The sequence below is a fragment of the Nannospalax galili genome, unplaced genomic scaffold (assembly GCF_000622305.1).
Source record: "Nannospalax galili isolate Female #2095 unplaced genomic scaffold, S.galili_v1.0 scaffold100, whole genome shotgun sequence".
In the NCBI taxonomy this organism is placed as follows: Eukaryota; Metazoa; Chordata; class Mammalia; order Rodentia; family Spalacidae; genus Nannospalax; species Nannospalax galili.
The window spans coordinates 10,279,787-10,286,472 of record NW_008352891.1 but is presented as its reverse complement, the minus strand read 5'-3'; positions in this window follow the sequence as shown (position 1 = coordinate 10,286,472).

Below are 6,686 nucleotides of genomic sequence, written 5' to 3'. Positions count from 1 at the left end.
AGAGAGAGAGAGAGAGAGAGAGAGAGAGAGAGAGGGAGAGAGAGAGAGGAAACCACTGTGGTTGGGGGAAGGTTGACGTTGACAGGAGGAAGGGTTGCCCACATGTCCTGGGCTGTGAGGTGATGCTAGGCCAGGCTTCTGGTCTCACTATCACCCTCTGAGCACATTCCTTCATCACCTGAGTGTCGCCTTCCATCCACAGATGTAATCTAGCAGCACGGATCTTCCCAGCAAGGTAGCATGATGGGAGCGGCTGGGCTTCTCCAAAAGTCCTTTGAATGCACAAATAGGCTATTGAGCACTCCCCCTCCATGAAGCGTTGAAGAAAGGCTGGTCACTCCCTAATTCAATAATATTTGAGTACCACCATCTTTAGGGAGTAGAAATTTATGACCCTATCTCCTAAGTACTTATGTTAAGGTCCCAACATCGAAGCATTTGGAAATGATGTCTCCAACCCCCAGGCTTTTGGAGACGGGGCCTTGGGAGATAATTGTGTGCACCTGAAGTCATGTATGAATGTGGGGACTCCATGATGGAATTAGTGCCCCCATAAGATTACTGTGAGACATCAGCGCTCCTGCCCTTCCTCCATGTGGGGACACAGCAAGGATGCAGCTCTATCCAAGAAGGCCAGGGAAAGGGCCTCATCTGAAACAGGTCTGCCAGCACCTGGACCTTGGCCTGACCTGTCTCCAAATTGTGAGGAAGTGTCTGTTGGTAAAGCTATCTGGTCTCCAGTATTCTGCTGTCACAGCTGGAGCTAACAAGGACAGCCAGTCAGAGACCACGCTCTAAGCAGGACTTGGAGTGACTTAATGAGAAATGGTTGACTGCCGTGATAAGGTTAGAGCTTGGCAAGAAAGACTGGCACACACTTGCTGCAGTATGAACCCCAACCTGTCGTGTTGTCTGGTGCTAAATTCGAAACAACGCTCAGTTGGGGAGTATTTTCCCACGGAGGCTGAACTCCAAACCCCGAAGGAAAAGGTACTGTGTGAGGCAGATTTAAGGGGCATTCTGACTCTCACAAGCTGTGAGGGGCGGAACGGAATGGATGAGTGTAAAGTACAGAGGGAAGAGCAACGAGGTCGTGACTAAAATGAAATTTCAGAAACAAAAGCTGAACTCGTGACATTTTAGGAAATTTTGTAAATTATAGGAAAACTCAGAAATGAGCTTTAATTTTTATCACTTTTCCACTTCCTTAATTTGTAATGAAGGTATTTTCTTTATAAAAGTTGGTCCACTTTGTATACCAAGGGAAACATTTTTATGTTAAGCAGATAACTCTGCAGTTCTTCTACACATATTGATGTATTCATAAAAGAGATAAGAAAGTGAATCATGAAAATTGGGCTGATTTGGGCCACAGACGTGTTTATAAGCATGACTCAGAGGTCTGTGACTAAACCCTAGAGGAGAGTCACCTCCCCTTCTCCCCATTTCCCACAAGCCTAAATCTGCAAGGGACAGATATACATCCTGGAATTCAACTTCTGATGTCACTCTGATGATTTATTCAGGGCTTCTCAGGGACCAGTTTTCATAATAATGAGAATCACAATGTAAGGAAAGATGCCTTGTTCCAGTTCTCAGTATCAGTATATCTCCTTGGAATGCGTTCATGGGGACAGGGGGTGGGGGAGACTAGTTTCTCATTTCCATGGTGTGTTTCAGAAAACAATGAAGTGTGGGGTGGGCAGAAAAGGATACTGAGGTCAAGGACATGTGGGATGCTGCACCCTTGTTATGGTTAACATTGATTGCTAAGATCTAGAACTACCTAGGAGACGCCTCTGGGCATGTTTGTGAGAGAGTTTCTAGATTAGGTTAACTGAGGTGGGAAGATTCACCTTAACTGTGGGTGGCACCATTGCATGGTTGGAGTCCTGACTAACAAAAAGGAGAAAGTGAGCTGAGCACTAGCTCTTTCTGCTTCCTGACGGTGGCCATAATGTGAGCAGCAGCCTGAAGCTCCTGCTGCCTGCCTTCCTCTCCTGATTGACTGCTCCCTCGAACTGTACCAAAATGAACACCCCCTTAAGTTGCTTTTGTCAGAGAGGTATTTCGTCACAGCAGGGAGACAGGTAACTAATACTGCCTTCTGCCGCCATTCCAGGGTCCTGGGGCACAACAGTATGTTGAGACTCCAGAGGCCGCAGGATGAAGATGCCCACTCACTCATAGTCAAGGTGGCAGGAGCTTTATTTGCACAAATATCATGACAATCACTCAGAATTAACTAAAAGAACCAGCCAGTCCCAAAGGTCCTTAGATTCTTGTTTGAAATCATGGAAGCACCCAAGCCAGATCATACTAATAAATCCAGTGCAGTGTTGGGTTTTCTTCTCCATGTGCACCAGGTCCTCAAAGCCCTAGCCTAAACAGAGGTGAACAATTCCATGACTCACATGGCCTAGAAAAGGAATTTTCCAGAAATATATTGGAGAGTCTGTCCTTTCCTTAGGAAACTTGCTGCTCCTCTACTCCATGGACCACGTGCATGCCAGAGGTGGAGATATGGGTCTGCACCACCTGATCAAGAAACTAGGACAGGGCTTTTTATAAATAGTGATGTTGCTAAGTGGTGATGTCCCGTGCAGCATTACCTAGCTGTTTGTACCAAAAGTCCTGCATGCACTTTGTGAACTGTGGGTGGCTGTCCAACACCCTCAGGCGTAACTGGAACTTAGGGTTCTGTCCTCCTGTCTCCCGTGGCATTTCAGTCTATAGCATAGTTTCTTGACCACTTGAGAGCACTCTAAATATGATTCAAAATAAAATAAAAATCACATCTTTGATGTAAGTGTGCTGCTCAGAGATTCCAATGTTGCAGGCTTTTAAAATATGTTTTACATTATGTGGGGGTGCGTGTGCTGATGTCAGAGGACAACTTGTGGGAACCGGTTCTCTTCAACAGCCATGTGGGGTCCTGGGGATCTAACTCAGGTAGTCAGACTTGGCAGCAAGCCCTTTCATCCAATGCAACTTCTTTGTAGTTTACAGTAGTAGGTCAGAAATGGCCACCAGCACTGTCTGAAACTCACTCTCTAGCCATCAAGTCAGAGAAAATGGACTGCAAATTGGAAATATTTAGTAGAAACAGTGTGTGAGTTGCCAGGAAAGCAAGCTGGAGGTTCACAAATGGCATTTACAGAAGTACTCATCTGTGGCTTGGGCAATAGATGTATGATTTTCCGTAGGATGGTTAAAGAGCATTTTGTAAACGTTTATGTGGATATCGCCTCAGTTTTTACCTGTACTTAACAGGATGGCGGTCTGGAAGACAGTGCTTTCTGCAGCTAAGGATTCATGGCATCGGGCTCTGGGGAAGCTGAGAGCCCTCCTGCACTCATGGTTGCTGCTCCACTCATAGGTGAAAGAGTCCAAGGACAACCCCCCAACCTTTCTCCCACAAGCCTGGACCACACCAACAGAGCTGGACGCAAGCATTCTGCCCAGCTTTCAGGTCAGTTTACTTTACCAGACAACACTTCCCAGCTCTTGATTTCTCACCTTCTTAAACAGACCTTTAGAAAACCCATTCTTAATTAGTTTCAAACATGCCCTCTACAGCTGTTTGGGCAAAAGGAATGCTTGGCTTTCTTAAACAATGTTAATGCCTGAGAAACAAACTATTCACATCCAGCTGAGGATCATAGGCAAAACCTTTACAGTGGAGTGAAAAGACCAAGCAGACCTTAACTTTCTTCTCCCCATGAGTTTAATGCAGCTCAAGAGGTCACTGATGCATGGGATGTAGGAAGCATGTGCCAGGGCGGCAGCCCTGCCCACTGAGAGTCCCTAGCTTCCTGCTTCCTGTGTTCTGTGCTGACCCATGATTGGCCTTGCTTTCCCTTCCACCAAGATGCTGGGCTGAGGCTTTGACCTGGTGTGATGAACAAGCTGCCTGCTCAGATTCTTTGTCTACTTTGTCTCCCTCAATTGTTTGAATCAGTACAAAACACCTTCAAATATTAGGTAAACAAACAATAACGATGTGACTTAATTTATTTTGACGTCTATCACAGGAATTGAGAACTGCAGAATTAAAGGCAGTAATCTTTTCATCACAGAATCTCAGGGCCTGCCAGAATCTTCTGAGAGGGTGCAGCCAGGACTGAGAGCTCTTGGTGACTTTTCTGTGGGCTGAGGAAGGGACAGAAACTCTAACAGCCTTTGGGAAATTACAGAACCTGATTCGTACTGCTTTCCATTTACAGCTAGTTTTCATAATAAATATTTTCTTCTTCTTAAGAAGATAAGCAATACAAATTCTTCAAGCACTTGCTTTTAAAACATTATCTTTTATCTTAAAAACTTTATCATGAGGGGCTGGAGCGATGGCTCGGCGGTTAAGAGCATTGACTGCTCTTGCAGAGGACCTGGGTTTGAGTCCCAGCACCTACATGGCGACTACAAACCGTCCTTAACTCTGGTTCCAGGGGAATCCGCAGCTCTCTTCTGACTTCCGTGGCATTGCACGACACAGGTGCACTCACGTACATGCAGGCAATACACTTATACACATAAAATAGAAATAATAAATAAAATATTTTTTTGAATTATCATGAAAGATTACACACAGCCAGGAGATAAAGCTTGCCATTTTAACCATTTTAAGTGTACAACTGGGTGGTATTAGTTACAATATAGCATTGTGCTGTAATCCATAGTACTAAATTACAGTAGTAACTATACCTACCATTATCTATTTCTAAGAGTTGTTATCACTCAGAAGTAGAAAGTCTGAGATCATTGAACTGTAACAGATGGGCACCTCTTGGCCTAACCTGAGGTAATCTACTATCTGCCTAACCTGAGGTAATCTACTATCTGAATTTGACCACTTTAGCTGTTTCACGAAAAGTAGGTTCATGCAAGATATATTCTTTTGTGAGTGGATTATTTCTTTTAGTGTAAGGCTTCAAGGTTGCACCCATGTTGAAGGATGTGTCAGAGCTCTATGCCTTTGTACGGCTAAATGGTATTCCACTGTACAGCTGTACCCCATTCATTTTCCATCTGTCTACCACAGGCACCCGGCTCCTTCCTTTTGCTTCTGTGAGGAGAGCTGTTGTCCAAACTTACATGTGTATACATGAGTGTGAATATGTGCATGTATGCACATGTGTGGGTAAATGCTTGCGTACATGAGCATATGCACGTACATATGCATGCATGACACGTTTATGTGTGCACGCACATGCATAAGTATGTGTGATTATGTGCATGTACATGTGTGCACATGTATGCATGTATACATGTGTGTCCATTTGTGTGGTGTGTACACGTGTGTTGTGTGTACATGTATATGTGTTCATTAGTGTGATATATACCTGTATGTGTCTATATGTGTATACATGTGTATATGAGTGTACATGGGTGCATGTGTATGTGTGTACATGTTTATATCTGTGCACTTGTGTTTGAATGTATGTGTGTATGTACATGTGTCCATGTATGTACATGTGTGGATATTGTGTACGTGTGTGTACATGTATGTGTGATTGAGTCTCAGTTTTCAGGTCCTTCCTGTGATACTAGGCATGCTCCTGCAGGGCATGTGGTGGTGCTGGTTTAACTTTCTGAGGAACTGCAAACTGTTTTATCCTAAGCATTTTTGTTCATAAATGCAGCAAAGCCCACACTGTAGTGAGAGCATAACCCATATTTACTTAATGGGTGGGCAGACAGTCATTTTATTTATGAGCATTTAAACTCATGCTGCAAAAAAACTTGAACTGGGTTTTAAGCCTGTGTTAAATAAAATAGACAAACACAAATGAAAAGAAAACACATGCTACAATGGTGAAAGGTAGACTGCAAGATAAAAATTTATGTATACAGGCCACGGGAAACAACACAGTTAGATGGGAGTCTCCAGGCAACCAATGTAAAAAGTGGAATAGAGTTGGACTGTATTGCTGGTTTCTGACAGAGTTATTTAACTCTTTCATAGAACTAGTAATTGGCATGAGATCCCCAAGAGTAACTGTCATTCATAGGCAACCTCAACCTCATGGAGTCACTGAACAGCCTTCACAACATGGGGGCCCATACAACTGGTAAACCAGTTGTCAAAGCCTTATCATCTGTTAAACAGATCCAGGGCAGGAACTTTCTGTCACCCTGGAGGGGAAGAAAATCTGAAGTCTAGCCCCAGAACCTGATAGGCTGAGTGGCCCTGCCTGACCCTATGAAGGATAGTCTCCTTGGCCTTATGAGCCTCCAAAGCCACACTAGCTCACTTGGGAGCACACGGGCGCAGTGCTGTGGGATGTCAAGGTGCTATGGGTGAGAGACAGTGTAATTGTTGGTCTCCTGATTCAGACCTGCAAATTTATGTACTGTTGAGATAAACCAACCACAAGGACATCAAGTTGATGAACAGACTGGGCATCTCATTGACACTAGTTAAGAACACTGACTTACCCTACAGGCGAGATCCAGTGCATCCAGGAAACATGTGGCTCTGTTTCTCCTCAGTTGCAGAATTTACTCGAGAAAGCATGAAACCAAAGAAAACCTCAGGATGTCTAAGCAGAGTTTTAAAATCAATCTTGCTTACAGATGCTAGTCTAGTAAGCATAATTAAAACTTTTTGAATTGTTGCCAAAGTTTGATTAAAGGCTTATATATTTGTATATATATATATATACATATATAATGTGTGTGTGTAT